This window comes from Dermacentor andersoni, chromosome 2 (genome assembly GCF_023375885.2).
Source record: "Dermacentor andersoni chromosome 2, qqDerAnde1_hic_scaffold, whole genome shotgun sequence".
NCBI lineage: Eukaryota > Metazoa > Arthropoda > Arachnida > Ixodida > Ixodidae > Dermacentor > Dermacentor andersoni.
The window spans coordinates 128911731-128934615 of NC_092815.1; the positions used below are offsets into that span (position 1 = coordinate 128911731).

Genomic DNA, 22885 nt, shown 5'->3' on the forward strand with positions numbered 1-22885 from the left:
CCACTAAGCTACCGCGGCGAACGACGTTTGTTCGAGCATGGCTACAAGTGCAAAAAGAAAAAAAAAAGCACGAATATAAGATCTAACAGCGCGGTGAACTCTCAAATTTTTAGAACGCCGGCTTAAATCGGTCAAACGCATATCGGAAGAGCGTTGTAATAGTGGTGTTTTCGTGGCTCAACGGGGAGTGCCGTCCAAGCTCTTCGCTGCGCGCTTATTGCTTATGCGATAAATCCCCCGCGCAAGAACCGTCTTCGGTGGAGGGGGAAAACTTAGAGGAGTCTTGCACCGAAGCGCGCGTGCCCGAGACTCGAGCAACGCCGGCGACCCAAAGCTCCCGAGGCCCCGAATCACCGTCGGCCTGCAGGGTCCAGGCCTGTAATGCCTTTTCGGCATTTCACGCTCCGCTCATTTGCACCACCGTCGCCCGCTGTTTCGACGAACGACCACCACGACGCAGCTGTACTTGTATAGCAGGGAATCGGAAGAAAGCAAGGAGGAAAAAAGAATTTCCCAATCTCGGCATTCGCGCGAGCGGTGCTGCAGCCGAATACGAAGGGCTGCGCTAACGGGAACCGTCGTCCGTCGCCATACACGTGACGCTGCCGCATCAAGCAACGCGGAAGCAGCGATGGGCATCGTGGAAGCCGCCGGCGCTTATAACTTTACGCGCACGGGGAACTGGGAGTACCGGCCAGGCGTTCGTTTAACGTGGCCTCCCTCGGATGTGCAGGTTCGCGCACATTTTTTCGGGTATAACACGAACTGTGAAAGAGGTTTAAGGCCCCCGGACCGCGAGCGTTGTACGTGCGGTGGAGTCGGGCGCGCTTAACCGAATTGGCGCTCGTCACTGAATGCCTTCATCAGGGGGTTACTGTCGTACGTGGGATGCGGGGATACGCGATCCACTTAGAGTCGAAGTATACTTATCTGGAGAAAAAAAAAAATCCTAATTGCTGGTTATTTCTAAAGCGCCGTTTTTAGCGCCTGCACCGCATACTTGGCCTGATCGATATCTCCTGCGCGAAGCCTTTCCGGCATAATATGCTAATACATTTCGCAAAAAACATTTAGCTTGATCAATACCTCGTACATAGCATCAATATTAACAACCATTGCAATAACATTAATACGTTTACTAATTGCCATAATTTATATATAGTTTGCTTAAGGCGTGTATATGCTTATGGCATTGCCAAACGTATGCTATAGCACGCGTGCTGTACGTAGCACTCTTATTGTTAGTACAACGCCTGTATTACTTATTATTGCCTGATAATGTTATAGAGCAAGACGTAGTTATAGTAGTACGTTGGAATGGTAGAGGTGCTTCGCTACGACTGAAGAAGTCTACTCCGCTAAGAGCACGTCGACGTTTTCATGCATGCATTGTCTTGTAGGTATTCCCACGGAATATGGCGCCGTGCCAGAGAGTGCATTTCATTTACGCGGTAGAATAATAGGCAAAGTTGAGCCATTTTGGACGTGTGCAGCAGACATGTCGACCAATCCCGCTGACAGGGCAGTCTAGCACAGCGTCTCAAAGCACTTAATGTCACCAGGGAAACGACGCTAAAAACCGGCGCAGGCGCATACGCCATACTTTCTGAGAGCGCATTTGGCCCGAAAGAAGCATGCGTGTGATCGTGGCCTAATATATGGAGAACTGGGCTACTATTTCGGTGTAGGGAGGTCTGATCCCAGAATCTGTCACGTTTTTCTTTACACCAACAGAGATGGAGTTCACGCAAAATGCCTCGAGAGGCCAGTCGAGCGGCAATTTCGCGTGTATTCTCGGGCTTCTTTCACGCTCGGAAAAGCGCGTTTATGCAGCAGGCATTGAGCAACAAAACAACTGTATCGGGACTTGTTTTTGTGTAGATCTACAATTTTCTCATTGACAGTTTTCTTTTAATAATGTTCGAGAAGTTGATTAATTAATTAATTAGGACGAATTATGTAACTAGACTGAATGCAAAAGAAAATTATAATCTGAGTATCTCCAAGTGACGGCAAACAACATTACCTTGGTTCTGCACAGCTACGTGTCATTTGCATATTTTTACATCGTGTGCATGATAGTTGGGACACGTTGCATACATATAACACATATACGTTTGCGTCTGTATATTGCCACTGCTGTGCTCATTACGCCACATACAGCTGCAGCCTAAACAAAGTGGTTGCGTTCCTAGCGTTCGAGTTTGCGTTTCTTGCATTGCGTACGTACTCGGACGCTAGCCTTAATATGGCAATATTGCGCTATGTTTTCCATCTCGTAGACAAAGACGATTGGGTACATATTGTATACGCAGTACTGGGCCTCAGAATCGCGCTAAGCGCGGCTATAACGGCGTAGAGTCCCACGAGAAGAAAAAGAAATGTTGCAGAAATTCTGAGAATTGTCTACGATAGCGTAAGCAATCTTTGGCTCGACTGTTACTTCGCTTTCGCTTACTTGCTTTTCCTAGTTATGCATGTCTACCCATCGCTTTTCTGGTGCCAAGAGAATGAAATCCGTGTACTGAACAGTGTGGATATGACTTGCCAGGAAGCTTCATGGCCCCATCAAAGCGATCGTATCAACTGAGCCGGAACGCCATCACAACCGATTTCAGCACAGCTGTTTTATCCGTTTTATTTTATTTTTTAATCTTTTGTTACGCTGTTGACGCGGCGATGGCGACGTCACCAGTTCGCTTTCATTTTATTTTATCTTCCTTTTCTGTCACGAACTACATGAGATGAGGGTGACGTCACCGGAATTTTTGAACACCACCAATCATTGATTATTATTAAACTCTTATCGCATGTACTAGTCAGTTGTTATTTTTATTCACAGCAGCCGCTTAGCAAGCTTCTTTACACACACGCCCGTAATGCAGGAATGTTAGATTTCAAGGCAGCCTGGCGAGAACGGCAGGATCTCCCACCTCGGCTGAAATATTAGCAGTGGCAATCGCACTCGCCCACGCAGAGCGTTCGCAAAGGGACTCGGTCGTGGTCACGGACTCCCAGGAGGCATGTCGCATGTTTCTCAAGGGGCACGTGACTGCGGCTAGCCTCGCGATAATTCCCAAATCCTTCAACCACCATCATCGCCTACTCTGGTGCCCGGGCCACGCGGGGGTACAGGGGAACGAAAAGGCTAACGCGTTAGCTCGAGGGTTCACTAACCGAGCGACGGCGTCCTCTTCTAACCCCAACCACCCGCACTATCCCTCACAAACTTCCACCAATTTAAATGCCAAAGACATCCTTGCTCATCAGCGTGGAGTCCGCAGAAAATACCCGCCGCCCCACCCACAACTTAACGGGGAAGAGGCCGCCGATTGGCGTAAAATACAGACCGGGGTGTTCCCCCATTTAAAATTGCTAAACGCCATGTATCCCACTCGTTATAGGGCCAACTGTCCTTGGTGTGGTGGCATACCTACCCTAATACACATAACCTGGGAGTGCACTAAGCACCCTCATAGGCTAAATACCAGTAGGACAATGGAGCAGTGGGAGGCACAGCTCGCCCGCTCCGACCTGGCAGGACAAAAGTCCGTAATTAGCCAGGTCAGGCAGGCGGCAGAGGCCAGTGGGGCCCTGGACTGAGAGGCTCCGACCACCCCTCCTTCAAATCTTTACAATTGCAAAAAAGTTTCTCTCTCTCTCTCTCTGATCATTTTCTTCCTTTTTTTCTTTTTTTTTGTCGTTTGGTTTTAATTGCTTCTTGTCACTTACAAACACACCAATCATCTGCATTTACACTACTATAAAAATTAAACGGCTTAACTTCGGCAATTACGCATTTTTATTTTGATACAAGCTTTACACTTTAAGCGTTAAAGAGAGATATGGCTGGGGTATTAATGCTTACGCATTAACAGACACAAACAAGTGTGGACGAAGAGCAACGAGAAAGAGTTCAATAATTCTAGTGTTAGCTCCCTCTGCGATGCGTGTCGACTCAAGCACAGTGAAGCTTGGCTAAAACATTTTGTCTGTGATGTGCGCGCTCGAAGTGTACCTTCTACTTTTGCAACACCGCCGAACCTACTTCTGTACGAATTTTCCGTCATCTTCCAATTAAACATGTAGCATTGCAAATGAAATGGGGGTATCACTTACGTCACAATTATGCAAAGTCCTCCAAAGCAGCTCACCAGACATGCCCTGCAACAAAAGATTCACAAGGAAAGGTCAGAAAATGAGGCACATTTTTCGGTGGGGAAGCGTTTTCTCGTATACAGGCGCGTTTGACGTACTTAAAACCAAGCATATATACTACAGGTACATCTTAGATGGCTCTGACTAGTGGCCTGATCTTAGCGGTCTAGAGCTACGCGGAATATTCTCAGTGCTGGGTTTCACTATCCGCTTTACTAACTGTAAGTTACACCTGCCAAACTTTTTAACGTGTACTTTAGGGCATCACTCGGTCTGGAAAAAAGAAAAGAAAAAAGCATAGGTAGTTTCAAAAATCAGGGTGCAATCAGGGTGCATTTGTTGTCGGCAGTTCTCTTTTTTTCTTTTTGAAGGAGAGACGGTTAGCACCCCCATTGATAAGGACGGAATGGCATCTGGGCCTCAACACCCATACGGTTAAGGCACAGCCGCCTACTTTGCGGCACTTAACCACATCTTTATCTGCTCATGAAGTCGGCGCGCAGGAGCCAATCCCGCTGTCAAGAAGAGATGCAGCAGCGCAGCTTCGACTGCTTGCATATGATGTCTTACAATTACTGTGGAACACACCTTGTTTCCAGCACACACCTCTACATCGACTGGACCCCTGTCTGCAACTTTATCCTCCACCTGGACTATCCCGACCCGAGACAATGGTATTTTACCGATTGTGTCTTGGCGTCGCATTTACGAAGTCATTTGCGTTCCGCATCTGATGGGAGGATGGTGCTGCGTATGACCACTGTGGCGACGAGGAGACTGTAGATCACGTTTTTTGTCACTGTCGCCGATACATCGCACACACGCAGTCACTCGCTACAGCGCTGGCGCGTCTCGACAGCAGGCCGTTTTCGGAGCAGACAGTCTTGGAACGGCGACCTATACGGTCGTCACACCACAAGACAGTGAAGATACTCTTAATTTTTACGTTGCAGTGGCCTATCGGAATGACTAATTCTCGCGGATGTTCGCGATCTTCCCTACCTTTTCTTTTTTTTTTTCGTTTCCTTGCTTTTTTTTTTCTCCTCTGTTCTTTCCGTCTTTCATTCTCCCTTACCCTTACCTCAGTGCAGGTTAGCAAACCAGAATCTTATCCGGTTAACCTCCTTGCCAGTCGCATCCCGTTTATCTCTCTGTACTTCCCACCATGATGTGAGGAGCGCCTCTGAAGTATGTAAATGAGCAATTGCTGCCACTACGTCAGTACGCGAAGGGAATTTCCTAGTGGCTTGGTGGCTAATGTGCAGGGACAGTGCCTGGCAAAGTATAGGAAGGATTGACTGCAAACGTCTGCAGAATAATACTATTAGTATGGATATTATTATTAATCAGCATGCAAACAATGTACATAGGAGGAAAACAAGGGCTCACACATACTGAGCAAGCCAGAATAGACTGTAAAAGATTGGGACCCTGTAATAGACCAAATTATGTTTTTGCTTTCCTGGAAACCGTATACGTGTGTATTTCAGACGCACCTACAATAAACTTCAAATTCGAACCTTCATCACATGCAGCGATTCTTTCGGACCTTCCCACCGACCTCAGGCCCGGCTGCAGAAATGGGGGATGCAGGAACAAATACCTTTTTTTTTTTTATGTGCCATTGTTGAAAATCAGAGGGCCTAGCTCATTGAGAGGCGTAACAACGAATTCCATCATCATAAGTACAATCGTGAACGACGACAAAAGCACCGGCGCGGCCTCGCATGACACCTGAACTTTATAGTCAATATGGAATTGCGCTGCGGAGTTTTTGTATAGTTGCATTGATACATAAATATGCAGCACCTGATTTCTCATTTTTTCACTGCTGTCTCCGCAATATGAATTCAAATTTCCTTCGCACGTCTAGATTACAGCTTTCTCAAGCGTGCATTTAACTAACGACAACGACCTTTTCGCAGTTAAATGTGCAAGCGGACAAAGGTGAGCTACGGTATACATGAGAGTGTTGAACGTCCATTAACGAGATGAAAGATAGTGGGAGCCAGCGGTACAAAATATTGCGCTTATTACAGAACAATTCTCAACTAATGCATTATAACTATTAGGAGCGATCAGAGACACTGAACATACAAGCAGTGGAAGAACATCATGCGGAAATTTCTACGAAAAAGAATCAAGAAACTGTCGGGGCTGTCTTCGAGCACACAAGCTGTTCTGAGGGCAACGAACTACTCAGCTTACATGACTCACCCTTCCGTCTCCTACAAGATCAAAACAGAACAATAACATAAAAAAAACCCGGAACCATAAGTGCAACAACAAAAATTTAAAGTGGTCCAGACACATTTTGAGGCCCATTGGTGGAGCCGCTGCGCAGACAGGCGGGCAGTCGATTAAAACGGCGGAACGCTGACTCTCTACGCAAAGCCGCGTCATATAGAATCAACAAAGAGAAGCGGCTGTTTAACGACTTTTCTTAAACTTTCCTTCCATGTCTGGCGCCTGCGGGAAACGACGTTGCGAGCATCATTGTATATACCGCAGGTCTGCAGCATGCGGCGTTTGTGTCCGCAATCACGTCGCCTAGGAGGTCGTTCCAGTCAGGAGCTCCAACGGGCAGTGCGCGCATATATGCAGGCCTCGCGTGCGCACGGGACCTCTAAAGAAAACGCGGCGGCATCGTGCAAAGCACTCGTCTGCCGTCTCCCGCTGAGAGCGCAGGGAACAGCCTCAGAGACGGGTTTTGCGGACCCCCGGTATATACGAAGCTTCACGCGTGTACGTGCATTACCGGGCGACTCGGCTCATATCGCGCGCTCCGGTGCTTTTCGAGGCCGCGCTTGTTAATCGCGCAGCGTAGAGCCGCTAACGTCCTCCGCCTGCGCGTTGCCATATTGCGTCCCGGGAAATACCGTGCACTGCCCGCCGAAGGCGTCCTGCAGTGCATTCGCTGTCGCGTACGGTTCGCATGCAGTGGCGGCTGGCCGGCGCACGGGTTGAGCGGGTCGTTTCACACGCGCAACGGCTTCGCGAACGCGGTCTGCGACTCTCTATACAAACGCGGCGACCTTGTGAAATTACCGCTGCACGCTTTTGATGTGTGGCCGTCGTATAACCTGTCTCTCGCACGCGTTGCGCTTCGTTCGCTTTCCTTGTTTGTTTCGTGCCCTGTAGTGGGCGTTCTTTCTGCTCATTTTCGCGGCATATCCGCGACTCCTCGCGATATATGTCTCTGTCCGATTAGTTGCGTTCTCATTGTTATTTAAGTGTATATATATATATATATATATATATATATATATATATATATATATATATATATATATATATATATATATATATATATATATATATATATATCGTTTATCTCCAACGCTGCTCACTATTGTCGACGGAGATTCGCGTCCCGTATCTATGTTTAACAAGCTGCAAATGATTTATGTGGCTCGCCAAGCGCGACTTGTCTATCGTATACGGTTCGGCCAGCCGTATACAGTGAGTCGGGCGGGTTGTGGAAACCATTTCAGTGTTTCCCGTGGCCAGACGGTACGGACGAAATGAATAGTGCATGGGACAAGCAGTGCCGAAGTTGCCTGGAGGAGGAGAAGAAAGAGAATGGTCGCGCCTCTGCTGGGGGTGGCGTGTTTTCGTCGCCGCACCGAGGAACGGCGGTTACGAAGGGAAGAGAAGCCACAATCGAAAGGACTGTACTACAACGTGCGTGGCTCATAACGGTGAGCGGGTTTAGCGCCGTGGTTTAAAGATCGCACGCTTCGCGTTGCAGACAAACTTGCGAGTTGTCTTAAGCCTCCACGTGAACGTTAACGATGACGAGGAGAGCATTATTAAAATGAATAACGACCCCTCTTCGGTGTGATTGAGCGCTCTTTGCTGCATCTGTAGATGTGCGCCGAGTTACAAGAGTACACGTAAAATGCGCTTGACATCTTCCGATTAGGCATGCGCACCACAGAAAGTCGACGTGTCGTGTGTACGTATATGCGCTCAGGTCCGACCTACTGAAAGCGAAAGTACCGCACCCTCGCCGCGCATTGGTCAAACAGCACTAGTAATATTGTTCGCATTTTTCGTACGGATATGCACTGTGTCCCAGCTAATTTTAGCCAGAGTTTAAAAATATGCGAATGCCACGTAGGTGGACAGAACCAAGGTAATGTTGTTTGCCGTCACTTGGAGGTACTCAAATTACTTTTTTTTTTCATTCCGGCTAATTCGATAACAAGCATAACAAGTCTTGATTAATTGTTCAGCTTCGCAAATATTATAAATTGATGAAAAGTAACACTGAGAAAATTGTAAAGCGACATGAAAAACTCCCGATACAGCTTTCCGTTGCTCAATAGGTGCTAAATAATAGTTTTTTTTTTTTTCGAGCGTGAAAATAGCCCGCAAATACACGCTAAACTGCCTCGCGACTGGCCGCTCGAAATACTTTGCGTTTGTTTGCGGGCTTCTTTCACGCTCGGAAAGACACTTTTATGTAGCGCGTATTGATGAAGAAAAAGCTGTATCGGGAGTTTCATGTCGCTCTACAATTATCTCATTGATACCTTTCATTAAATTATAATATTTGAGAAGTTCACTAATTAATTAAGACTGATTATCAAATAAGGAGGAAGGAAAAAAAATAATTTGTATATCTCCAAGTACAGGCAAACAACATTACCTAGGTTCTGTCTAGCTATATGGCTTTCGCCTATTTTTAAACGCTGGCTAAAGTTAGCTGGGCCACGCTGCATCCTGTCTGTGAACGTCGATACTTGCGAAACACGCCTCGACAATGTGCTGACGTGCAAGCACTGGGTCCAACTAACGTTCAACTCAAATATCAAAGCCTATCGGCTTTGATATTTCCAGCGCTCACGGGAAGTGGACGTTTCCTGCGGCAATTATTTGGATGGATATCTTCGCATATTATTTCAGTGAGCTGAACCATACTCGGATTTCTCTTGAAGTAAACACAAGTCTCACGCTGTTGCGAATATTTGTTCCTGCATGCCTTCGTCGTCGCGTTGATAGCTTGGGCCTCAAAAAGCAAGACACACACACACAAACACGCGTACACAGACGAACGCACACACATACACACGCACGCACGCACGCACGCACGCACACTATTGCATTATGTGCCCTATGCTGGGATCGAAGCTTCACCCCCATAACAGCAACGCGACTTCAAATCATTATGCCTAAATCGCACGGACAGTTCTATAGTGCCAACGCCAACCTGGTCTTCTAGACGATCGCAGCGTGCTGATGATTTCCACACTATGGCCCATAGTATAGAAATCTCGAGTCTCAGAAAACAGAACAAGCCATTTCATAACAATATATCAGTAGCGTTTTTATACACTGGAGTTAGCAGTGAGTTTTACATATACTTCAGCACGCCAATTACTATAACCTATTTATTGCACTAACTAGCGCCGACTCAAATAAAATTTCACATGTATATCGGAGTACAATTAGTAATAATGTTCGTCGATGCGGAACCGTGTTTTAGCACTCGAGAGTTTATCTCGGTTTCGCTTTTCGCCAGGAGAAGAGCCGCCGTTTCTTTTCGCCCGAGATTCGCAATCCCGAAACGCGGTGACATTTCCGCTTCGCCAGAACATCCGTCGCGCAAACAGCAAGAATCTCCAACTCTCTTTGCCCGGGCGTGTCGACACTCCTCCGTTTTTTGTCGCTTCTTGCGAAACTGTGCTGTTATATGTCGTCGTTGCTGCTGCTGTTTTCCTCGATCGAGCCAGTCCCGCGAAAAAGGGCTTCCTTCCTTTTCCTTGAGGCTCATCTTCCGCCATACGGGTGAGGAGATCGCGAAGCAAACAGAATTCACGCAGAAGTATCTCAACGTTTAACAATGCGACTGGTCTTTCCTGCTTTGTCGTGTTGTTGACGTGAGATACGAGCAAAGCGCCTCTTCAGAGTTTGCCCACGTGTGCGGTCCCAACGTGTTTACTATTTCATTTGTTGCATTAGCACGCGTGCGCTAGTGGCAATCATCAATCCTGGCACGGAATGGCATTGTAAATAACTTATTCAACGCTAAGAAAGAAAGCAAGCAAGAAAAAAACAGCTAATCAAACAAACAAACATGTCGTTCGTGTTGTCCTGTCTATCATACGTAGAGGAGAACTGAAGGGGTTGAACAAAATCGGGTAGGCGCGCGTGATGAACCACGCAACGATCTTGATGGTGTGAACGGAAGAGTTTAGCATCACCCATCCGTTTCTTGCAAGAAATTTTTATTTCCCAAAGTTCCAGAAATATGAAGCCCTACAAAAACTCCTTATTCAAGTAAGCTGTGCTACATTTTGGTTGGTTTGCGACATTCTGTTTTGCAGAGAAGCATCGCCATTTTGCCTTTCTTTTTTTATAAAAGTAACTTTTGCGGTGGGTTGTCAGTGGAGAAAGTTTTACGTAAGTGGAGTTATTGTTAGACCGATGACAGGCAAGCTGTCTCATTTTTTTTTTCGTACAGCGCCTACTTCAGGCCTCGAACTTTTAGTAATCTGACTCGCATCTTACTCGTATCTTTCCTTTCATATCTTCATTTAACCAATCTGCACAGCATCGCACCAACTACGAGGAGTGAAAACTGGGGGCGAAAACTGTGGCTACTGACTAAGGCGAAGAGCGTTCTTTTAGTAGTGAACGTGGTGATCATATGTCGGAGTCCCTCCCCCCCCCGCCCCTCCCTTCCCGCCCTGCCTGTTACTGTTTTAAAGGGTGCCCTCTTACCTCGATGCTTGGATTTGAAGAATGATTTCTTTTTATTATTTCGTCATGTTAAATTCTTATTCCGAATTATTTTTTTATTAACCCGCTGCAGTGGCTTAGCGGCTATGGTCTGGCGCTACTAAGCACGAGGTCGCCGGATCAAATCCCTGCCGTGGCTGCCGCATTTTGATGGGGCGAAATGCAAGAACGCCCGCATCCCGTGCATTGGGAGCACGTTAAAGATCCCCTAGTGGTCAAAATTAAACTAGAGTCCCCCACTGCCGCGTGTCTCACAAACAAATCGTGATTTAGGCAAGTGAAACCCCAGAATCGATTCACTTATTTATTTTTGAATACCGATGTTTCTGCCAGTTCGAGTGCTTCTTGTCCCACATAAACCAAAGCCAACTGTCATGAGCCTTATCTTTTTATAATTTTCTTTTTATTGGCCCCGAGAATACTGTTCGTATTGTATGCAAGTTGCTACGGTATCTTCTTGTCACGTCTCGACTTGGGAGCTAGGTATCATAGATTAGGCGATGCAGCGGCCTCAAACCAATAGTTGCAGATATTCTATACGGATGATGCACTTTACTATCTTGAGCAATTGTACCGCATTTAAGAACTCTCTCCTTCTATTTTTCAGTTTGCCAGTTGTATTTCGCTTAAAATATACGTCCTACGCTGATGTGTAAGGTACGCAAGCGAATTCAGAGCACTCAACTGTCCTTTAAGTTTGGGTTCTATTTTACTGCTTCTGAGTTTGCATTACAGAACTGAATAATTGCATGTACAAGCACCTTGCACTGTATAAAATGTTTTTTCGGTTAACCTTTGTGAACTTTGTAATCCACTCCTGTTGAGCCGAAGAAGACCTGCTGTATGAATAAATCAATTAATTATTGCAAACATTAGACTTTGAAGAAAGTATGGCAGCCGAGAAATAGGTGTATCTGCGCGTTGAAGGGCTTGTCATTTCATTTCGAGGCATACATTGCCTCATTCTTGGCACTTTGTGGTAGGAGGATGGGTTCCCGTCTCGCTTTCCTTTTTGAAAAAAGTATGCTGTGTGGCCGATTTGGGAATTGAAGCTTTGCTCTAGAGCACAGCAGCCGGGTGTTATCGCCATTAGGCCACAATCGCAGGTATGCTATTTTCATTCCAAAGCCAGTCAGCTCTTTTGAAACACTGGGCGCGTGCACTTCATTCCATTTCGTCGTCTTCTCTCCCTGTGAGAGCTCGTGGTTTAAGGTGTCGTGTTAGTTTACGCTATCTCAGGTACCAGCCCAATTTTTCCTGTATTTTCCTCGTGGGAGGTCGCACTACGTAGAAACTGTGCGACATTGTACAGGCTTCATGATTGCTAAAATATTCACGCTTTAAAATTTCTTCGCCGAAGTGGAAATGCCGTCGTCGTTTTAACGTACACCAGATGAAATCAGTCATACGTACATATGATTGTATAAGACGTAGTGACTGATGACGTCACAATACGCGCTTCTCTCGCTTAGGCTCGTCCACTGCCATGTCGCAGGGGGCTCGCGTCTAAGGGCCGTCGTAGAACTCGTGCTATTGCCTTCATACGATGGTCTGCAATGTAGTTTTCGTCGTGCTGATGTCATCACATGCACGTGCGCTCACGACCCACGCACACAACCCACGCGCACAACTAATTAACTTAGAAGAGCCCGTTGGTCCGTCTGGTAGTATTGCTTTGCTGAACCCTAAACAAAGGTAGATAGCCAGGCACCTGCAAAATTATTCGCATAACACAGATTCCCGCAGTGCGTGGGATCTCCATAAATTCTTTTTCTGTTTTTCCTGCGGACTGCGCTGTTGGAGAATATTTTCTATTATCTACTGGAAAATCAAAACTAATTGCGTTACGAAAAGAGCAAGGTTCCTTATAATCGCAAGGTATCACACTATATTTGCCAAGTACCTCGTATTACGGATGCTACTTTTCAATAATTGCGATTGGTAAGGCTGCAGGCGATTCGAAATTGATATAATTCACGTCTGCCACAAAAACTAAACGCGTCGTCTCTCGTGCCATCGCATTGCTTTGATGTTGAAGAAAAGTAATGCAGAACGAGTAAAACAAAGGGCAAATTCATTTAGTAACACATAAGCCGCCTCTTCAAGATAAGTACAAAGGGGGACAACTTCATAGTAAGTTCAATCAAGCCTAAGGTTCATGTCGCGCATGACTATACGTGCAGTAGACAGGCTATTATCCGACAAAAACATAGACAATCAGAAAAATTGCTTGAGTGGGCTTCCCCACATATACACCGTGATTGCTAAGAAGCGAGGTCACAAACAGTTTTGTGTGTGCGTGTGCGTGCGCGCGCGCGCCTGTGTGTCTGCGTGTGTGTGTGTGCGTGCGTGTGTGTGTGTGTGTGTGTGTGTGTGTGTGTGTGTGTGTGTGTGTGTGTGTGTGTGTGTGTGTGTGTGTGTGTGTGTGTGTGTGTGTGTGTGTGTGTGTGTGTGTGTGTGTGTGTGTGTGTGTGTGTGTGTGTGTGTGTGTGTGTGTGTGTGTGTGTGTGTGTGTGTGTGTGTGTGTGTGTGTGTGTGTGTGTGTGTGTGTGCGCGTGCGCGGAAGCTTCTTAACATGTTTCGGAGAACCATTTCAAGCTCTGCGAGGTAAAAATGAAATGAAGTCCGACTTCGTTACGAATTGGTATATTGGCGCTTCAAGCGGAAAGTCGCTGCGCAACACCAGCGCTGTTTCCCCAAAACTAAAGCTGCATGCAGGTGCAAGTGGTCGAAGTGGTCGACAAACGGGGCGGGGGCAAGAGGTTTCAGACAATCGCGCTCGTGTTGTGAGCCAACGCTGAAAAGACAAAGCGTGCTTAGTGCCTCAATCAACCCACGTAAGTAGCGGAAAGGTTTCATTACTGAATGAAATCGCCGGACTGGTCACTGGGCACCAATTCACCGGAGAAACATACGTGCTGCACTACTGTGTGAAGTGCTTAGAAACAGCTCCAACTAGGAAGCCCCTCATATGCACGCTTACGCCCTGCCTGAGCGTGTCTGTATGGAGGCTTCCTAACTCCAACTAGCATACACAAAATAATTCTGAAGGTGATCGTCTCACTTATCATGGCATGATGCTGACCGTTGTGATGCTGACCGCTGACAGTGATGCTGACCGTGTCATGATGCTGACCGTTACGCGTACAGTTGGTTTCGTTCTTTGTGTGGCGCTGTGACTGTGAGGTATGACTAATCCACTGAAGCCGCGGTCTGCTTTGCACTATTTAGCACGCAGTCACGAGGAACCCTGTTGTCTACTGACTGGCGCAAAAATACGGTGGGTCGTTCAATAATTTGTATGGTCAAGCATCCGAAATGCGACATACAATGTCGATTTATCGTATACGTCGTTCGACTGCATCCTTGACAAGAAGTAGCATGCTAAGTTTGCCGCAAGGCCAATCTCTCCTGATGCCGGTTAACCTATTTTCTTTCTCTATTGCCTACCTCTACGCAATTTTAGCTTAAGCTTGCCGCTTTTCATTTTGTCTTTCTTTGTGGTTCTGTAATAATTGTTGTTGCAAAGCAAAAAGAAAAGAAAAAATAAACTCTAAGATGAAGCATTTATTTAGTTGGCAAAACATCCCACCGCAAGCTTTCGCATTGAGTTATGAGTTATTTGGAGGAACAGCAAAAAGGAAAAGAATGACAGAAATTGGCGTAAATGGGGGCTGGCAGGCTAGTGCCAGGGAAAGGGGCAAAACAAAAGTAATGTGTTAGACGGACAGATTGCTTTAAAGAAGGGGGGGGGGGGGAGTAAGCCGGTGGGCACGAAACCACGACGTGGCTGTGAAGGGTGTCTCTATAGGAGGCGACGTAAGAAGCTTCTGTATGTAAGCTTTAGGAAATTACATCTCAGTATTGGTTACTGATCGTCTTTGCATCCCGTCCAGATCAAAACAGGACAGGAAGTACCTGAAATATAATGCTTCGAGCCCTACACTGCTACAGAGACACCACAGTGCAAAACATTTCAAATTCTGAAGACGCAGAAAGCCTTTAGTCGACAGAAATTCGACCGATCATCGTCCTACGCTCTTAGTGCCATACAACTGTTCTCAGAAGGCAAGTAGCAAGAAAACACTCCCAGTTTCGTCAGTAAGGCGAAGCATCAATTACTATCGCAAATTATTAGACAACTATGCGAAGTAAGGATAGTAGTCTTATCGGCCGTATAAACTCGTAAACATTCGCTTACTAACTAAATGAGGAATCATGGTGTCACGTTCGCACAACCAACCTAAACACATTTCAATCGATGACCGCGGACACTCGCTGTCAAAACGCTCGCATGAGGAAGAGCGGCATCAGCAGCGAGAAATTTGACCTTCCTGCTGCCTCTCGCTTCAACGCGAACTAAACGGTGAGAACACAGCGCACATGAAGCTATCAGTCCTCGCCGCACCTAGACTCTGTACCCATCGCAGATCGCTTTGAAGGTAGGGCCTGCGTGGCCATACTCAGCCGCGCAATATGCAGCAGCCGTGAAGAAAACAGGCTTCCCCCTCCCCTTACTCGATAGAAGACCGCGTTCCTCGGCTCAACATCGCATGCTTTCACTCGCACGCACACTGTATGGCGCATGGTGACAATGTTATCATACTTGAACTTTACAAGGAACACTACGGTGACGCCTGGAGTGTCCACATAATTTCTATCACAATAATAACGCAAAACTGCTGCATCGCTCGTTAGCAAAACTGCGGTGCTTCGTTGACTTTACTTAATAGAAGAGCGGTGCATGAAATGCGTGTATTCATCATGGTATAGGTATTTTTTTAAGATGTAGCCAGAGACATGCTACGAATAATAATGGCCAAGGCGGTAGCAGAATGAGCAGGAAACTCTATGAAGTGATTGCCTCTTCAGTGTGTGAGCAAACACGTCAGAAGTCTGAGTTAAGTTTTTTGAAAACGGCTGCACTTGTATTACATTTAAAATATTGCTTTTCTCTATACATTTATGCATTTCATTAGAAATCAAACTGATTTGAGAGAGCTCTTAATGGTCCATTCCTACGGCGAGCGTTGGCGGCGGCGTAAACAAGCTAACGAGTACAACAGCAAAAGATTAAACAGCCAACACGGAGCGGCAGATGAAAGATGAGCCGCCAACGGCGGCCTGTTCGGTGACATGCGCGCAGTAAACTTGTTTTATGCGAACCCGATCGAGCGCTCGATTCGTACTTGTATCTGGTCCCATGCAGCCAGACCGCTCGTTTCGAACCATCGTCTGCTGGTGTCAGCTCTCGCTCGCGCTTGTTTGGTTTGCTTGGTTTAGTCTCTATCGCGCTTGTTTCGATTGTAATTGTTTCCCATTGTTTTGTAATCTTATTGTATGCGCGACGCGAATCGTCTACTGCATTCTGGAAACCACGCGGCACCAGTAATTAAACTGGAACATTCGTCGAGTCAAGCATAAAAATTGACGAGCTTGATCCGCAGATCAGATTTTCGACTGTGCTACATGTGTCGCTCAAATTCTTTGCCTAAATATATCGCGAAATAACAACACGCATAGAGCTGCGGTCAAATTTCTCATTAGGAAGTATCGTAATCGTCGGTGAAATTTTTTGCTTGTTGTTGTTGTTGTCGTTGTTAAACACCAATTTTGCTTTCTTTTTCAAGTACGTATATTGCAGCGTTGAGCAAGGCGGCATGTATGGGCACTGGTCTGTCCCATATACACACGCTTCCAGAACATGAGTGGCCTGGTTTTTATTTGCTAAAGCAGACGACTAATATGACAAGAAAATATATCGGCCTATAGGCCTAATGCAATAGCGATCTGACTAAAATATTTCCACTATTGCATTCGCTCACCTAGTTTGTGAGAAATAAAATAAAAGATTTAGCGCGCAGAAGCTAGAAATGAAGCCCAGATATGTTATTTGTTTGCACTGGCTCTATTGCAACAACCCGCTACGTAATCGCTTCTTTATATATTCTCATTTGTTTGTGGAAACCGCATCAAGAGCCATCTAGGTTCTCTAATAAGTCATAATGTATATAATATCGTCAAATTGAGCTCTAACTTGAACCGTACATACTGCTTTTGTATTCTCGGCTCAATAAACACATTGAGACTTCAGAAGAGTGTCAGGCGAAAATTTACGAAATTACGGTAAGAAATTCGATAGTAAATACGAGCTTTTTCGACAAATGCCACTTTCGAACACAATTTCGCTTTCACTGCTGAAACAACGTTCAGCTCTCAGTTCGGTTCCTCGAAGGTCGTTTTCATTTACTTCGTAAATATAACAAGAGTGCCCATATAGAAGTAGTGGTCTCTATCAGGTATCAAGAGACAAGCTCACTCCGCATGCAAACCATGCCATCGTGTAGTGGTGTTTTATACACAACGATGCAAAGCACATGCGCGAATTGCAACGCAGCCTGCTCACCAATAAAACACACCTAAGGTACGCCAGCTACACCATGCGATTCTATTTTTCTTTTGTTCTTTTTTCAGAAAGCAAAGGCAGTTTATCGCTCAATCCATCTGTGGCTGACTGCATCGGTCCTTGGTAGGTCACTGAAGATCAGCAGCAGTGCTGCTGATCTTCAGTGACTGGCTGCTGTTGTGGCGTAGCGCCGCATTCTACTTCCTGACGCGCGAGCGAACGGACGCAGGATCATGAGCTCCGCTGGAGCGGCGTTTGCGGCCCTTGCCGGCCGCGGAAACAGGAGCAGCGTCGAAGACGAAAAGGACTATGAGATCGTGCTGCCTACTCTGCCCACCGGTCGTGTTGTTTTAAACACGTTGTTTTTGCACGGCGACGTGCGGGTGAGGCCCTACAGGGTCGAGGATTTCCGAGACGCCCTCGCCAACGCTGGTGTGCTCCCCGAGGTCGTGGCGTTGGGAGCGTACCAGATCAATCATGTGTGGGCTGTGACGTTTAACAGCCCGGAAGCCACAAGGAAACTGGCTGCTTTCAAGGAGCTGCAAGTTAAAGGCCGCCGCTGCATTGTTATTCACCCTGAGGACCAGCAGGTTAAACTGCGACTGCATTGGATGCTCCACGGTGTGCAAGATGAAGACATCCGGACTGCCTTTGCGGCGTTCGGGAACGTAAGCGAGGTGACGCGGGAGCGTTGGGGCGTCCAAGGCGTGAGAGAGAAGGGCTCAACCACGAGGACCGTGCTGCTCAAGCTCAAGCCGGGAATGAAGGTGGACGACCTGCCCCATCAGGTTCGAGTCGCCAGTGAGTTGGCCCTTGTGGTCGTACCCGGGCGGGCGATGCAGTGCCTGCGCTGCCATATAAGCCCCGCCCACGCTCTCATAACCGCCAGCCACTGTTCCTGCGCGAGGCTGCAAATAATTCGTACTTCAAACTTTTCGCGTTACCCAAATAAGACGGTAACTACAAAAATAAAATTATTAGCGCGTAATTTTATACGTTTGCCCTCGCCTATTATAGTGGAATGGCGAAAGCCTAATTCTTTATTGAACTGAAATAAAATGCTTGCATCACTGCAACCATTTATTGTCAAGTTTCACTTGAGTTGGCAGTGAAATTTAGAAGTAAAGCGGGTTCTGCAGTGAAAGGAACAGTACCGCAGACTTGTGAAGACGTAATCAATCAATTATGGATTTTTACATGCCAAAACCACGATCAGATTATGAGGCACGCCGTGGTGGGGACTCCGGAAAATTCTCGGATTCCCCCCCCCCCCTCCCGGAACCAAAATCCTGGGTACGTGCCTGTCCTACCTACTATGTAAATGAGTTGAGCTGCGCACTGTTAGCAGTTCATAGTATCTGGTAGTACGTATTCCGGTCCGCCTCGTTTGCTAATTCAGAAGCATTGTTTTGATTTATTATTTCGGTAATCGTTTTACTCTACTATCGTGAGTGAAAGCGTGCGAAGAACGTCTCCTGTCGAACCTGCAGAACAGTTAGTTTTTCCGGAAGAACGGTGCATAGTGCGCAAGCAAGTGTCACTATTTCTACTGGAATTTCTCTGAGAAACAGCGTTGATCGGCTGGTTGTCACATATTTGACATGAAAGGGACGCTCAGGGGGAGGAATTCTTTTTTTTTTCACTTGGGTTGCCACGTGGCACAACGTCGTAATAGAGTTAAACATAGGCATGCCGGCCCGTTTCATAGACATACTACAACAGCAGCTCATAAAACGCGTTGTCCATAATCCCTCTTCCATAAACTTCGACCTTATCACTGAGGGCTATGAAGGATGAAATAAGGGCAACGCGGTGTCCGACCAAATCCCCCCTGTAGCGGAATTGTCAAAAACCATGACCTCCACCGGTAAATACCTTGAGCGCGAGTTCAAGACAGAAATAATAATCTCCTCCACGCATGCTGCCAACTGCCGTAACTCTCGCCTCTCCACTTAGAAGAATGCGCGCGAAATTTGAACGCTAGGAAAAAAAAAGAAAAGTAAAATAAAGTGCAAAGGGAAGCCGGCTTGCCTACTTAAGGAGTAGCGCTTTGACGCTCACCGCGAATCTCCTTAATTCTTCGCCTGACATGGCAGCGTGGCCGCGCAAATGTGACACGTACGCCTGCTTTCCTTTCTTTCTTCTTTTTTATTTCGAACGGGCCGTCACCTTCTTGCCAGAGAGTGGCACCTTGTGACACGGCTTCTGTTGTATATTGGCATTCGTGGATTGCGCCTCTCTGTCAGAGGATTTCGTGTCCTCCTGAGCTTAGGCACGACACATATGTAGTGGCATCCTACACGAATTTAACGACCATGGCAACACTGACAAGCGAACTATGTCACATATGTGCAGCCGCGACGTAAGGGCACGTGCCTTTCATTAGCGGCGTCTTTTCAGCGGGGAACTGGTGAGTCATGCTAGAAGGCCCCATTCTCGCAGAGATTTCTTTACCCAATCCTTCTTCTACAAATAATAATAACAATAATAATAATAATAATATTAATAATAATAATAACTATGATGATGACGATAACTATAAATATAATAGCAATAAGAATAATTTATTTAAGCACATCCAAAAGCAAAACAAAGGATCGGGCCTGTCTAGGTTTGTGAATGCTTGTGCGACTAGGCCTCGCAGAGTCGGTACAGCAATGTGGTTACCTGTTTACATATTAAGACATTTGTTTTTTTCACCAACTTTCGGACGAAAAGTTGGTAGTATTACTTGTTAACAGATAATGGCATAGCAAAGAAAGTGACAAAAACCTAAATAACTAAAATAATGAATGCGAACAAGAATTCAACATTTCGTCATTATTTCGTCAACTATTTCTTTCTTTCCTTTTTTTTAAGTTGCAGAGAAGTATTCATTAGCCGAATCATAAAATATTTTTGGGATGAATACACTTCTTCTCACTTCTGCATACTTAGTAGCACAATAGCGCACATTAAAACGTTTCTTGTTTTTGGCGGGGGGGTCTCTGAACAACTGAGGAACAACGGATACCTTTTGGATTCATCATTCCAATTATGCCGAATAATAACCCTGGTAAACAAAAAATGTCCTCGTACACAAATCCTCGAAAGCGCGAAATCCCAATTCACGAAATATATTATTGGAACGTAGTGTAGTACAATAGCCAACATTATTAATATACTTTTAAGAAATTTATCAATACGATTTTGCCAGCGCTCTGAACAAAGGCGAATATCGCTATGTCATACCTCAGCACACTGTACGCTACTGCGTGAACTATCATTTTCTTGACTGGCAGAAGTACTGAACCCTTTGTGTTAAAAAATAGATATGAAAAAATCCTTAATTTGCCACATAAAAAGGCCACGTGATACCGCCAAGACATGCACCTGTGGAACGTTATACCTGGGCAGTTTAATGTCTCCACATATTCTATAGCAGTACCTTTACATCAAATACAATCGTCATCCTGTAAAAAATATTGTTTTTTGAGTTTCTAATGAACTTAAGAAGCACATGAGCTTGCTTTCGTTTTGCATTGATAAACCATCGCATGGCCTTATCAACTGCATTGTGGAGAGCGTTAATACTTTTCTCATAACGCATGTGCCATGTGCGTAGGACCGTGTCATCTGCATATTTATACACCGTAGCTTTTTCTGATTATCGTAGGAAAGTCGCTCAGAAATACATTGAATAACCGAGGTGACAACACGGATCCTTGGGGAACACCCGGTGTAATATGTGTCATAGTGCTAACAAGGTCTTTACTAATCATAATAACTGTGACCTGTCACGCAAATAATTATACAGAAGATCGAAAAAGGGTCCCTTGAAACAGAAGCGAAACAACTTTTCCAATAAAATGTAATGTGTTACAGCTTCAAACACTTTTTCTAAGTCAAAAAAAGACAAAGACAAAGACAAGACAAACAAAGACAAAGCTCGGAAAGGTAAGATGACAGCGAGTTATGAAAAATAGAAATATCTTGTAAATAGGTGTTATAAAGACACTGGATTCTGTGGACGGTTGCGTGTTGTTTATGACAGGCAGGAACATGGAAAGGTCTATGCACTCTTTAATAATAATAATAATAATAATAATAATAATAATAATAATAATAATAATAATAAGAAGAAGAAGAAGAAGAAGAAGAAGTTAATTTATGCGGCCTAACTTTCCTCAAATGTGCAGTTCGTGTGTTAGGATGGGCGCCGTAGTAGGAGGTTCCCAATTAATTTTGACACTCGGATTCTTGAGTGTGCACTCAAAGCAAGGTATACGAGCACCCTTCTTTATTCAGCCCCTTCTGAATGCGGCCGCAGCGATTGGGAGTCGAACCGGTGACCTCGTGCTTAGCAGCAGAACGCCATAAGCACAGAGCCCCCGCTGCGAGAGAGAGAGAGAGAGAGAAAATGATAAATGAAAGGTAGGGAGGTTAACCAGGACTGAGCCCGGTTGGCTACCCTACACTGGGGAAAGGGAAAGGGGGACGGAAAGATTAAAAAAAAGAGAGAGAAAGTCCACTGGTAATATGATCAAGGACATAAGCAGGCAAAATATCCCGCAGTCAGCAGTCACTTGTTTCTGCTGACACGTACGGCCTAAAGCTAATAATGCAACTATCAAGTAAAACTATCGTCAGTATAAAGCACCAGCCGAAACACCGAAAGCTTTTCTATGCATACTTGCCTAAAGCGTATACGGTTGACGTCGGCGGCAGATATGACGGTTGAGTTTTTTTTAACAGAACGTATTGAAAGACAGGAAACCCTGTAGAGAGTGACTTAACGAATCATACTTTACTCGCACTCCTGCAAATGGTTTTGCATCGCGAGACAATTGACGACCATAATTCGCTCATTTCTTGTCCCCGTTTGCTATTTATCCCTTTACGCCCTTCATGCTACGCACAATTTTCAGCGAACGTACGCATGAGACTGTACAAGAGGAAGCCCGTCCAGTCCATAGCTGCTCCGTTTCTTTCGACAATAAAACTGTTATTGCGCTTTGTATTTAGTTTGTGCCATTGCATCGCGGTGCGGTAAACAAAAAAACTAGGGCCTCGTTTTTCGGCTCAGAGATCGAATTCGGCCTGCGTGCTCTTTCAACACAAGCTAAGCTGCGTTCAATAAAAAATATATATAACAACATCAAAGAACTAACCACAAATGTATCTCCGCTATTTACACACCGGTTTATTTCATTAACCTTTTCCTCTCGTTTATATTCTTTTTTCTCGGCCCGGCGCTTTGATGAAGGAGGTTTTAACGTCTGTGCGGGGAAACACGATCAATAACAACCACCCATTTCTCCGACAGAAAAGAAATAAAGCAATAGAGATGCATCACAACTTCAAAGGCATTGATTCTATATTTGCGTGCTTGATCCTCGCAACGGTGAACTGGAAGGTCTGGGAGCGACGGGAGAAAAAAGTATATGTACCTCCAAAACGACAAATCGTTCCATTATTCACCGGGTGCTTCGGGAAAATATTTCTCCCGAATAAAATTTAAATATGCGCACTCTGTCTCTGCTTTTCTCTGCCGTAGGGTCTCTTCTTGATGTTAGGCAACAGGATCGTCTTTCT

At 45.6% G+C, this 22885-nt stretch overlaps 1 protein-coding gene and 1 non-coding gene across 3 annotated transcripts in view; one reads left to right on the forward strand and one right to left on the reverse strand.

The window, feature by feature from the left end:
- Positions 1–22885, reverse strand: part of 5-HT1B (5-hydroxytryptamine (serotonin) receptor 1B) — a 332668-nt gene that overhangs the window by 93257 nt on the left and 216526 nt on the right. For both annotated transcript variants that reach the window (XM_072286541.1, XM_072286540.1), the window contains one exon: positions 4120–4164. The gene's annotated coding sequence lies outside the window, so the exon portion shown is untranslated. The remainder of the gene's footprint in view (positions 1–4119; positions 4165–22885) is intronic.
- LOC126541036 (U6atac minor spliceosomal RNA) lies at positions 4516–4638 on the forward strand. The gene has a single exon (XR_007601616.1). It is a non-coding gene; the product is annotated as a U6atac minor spliceosomal RNA (small nuclear RNA).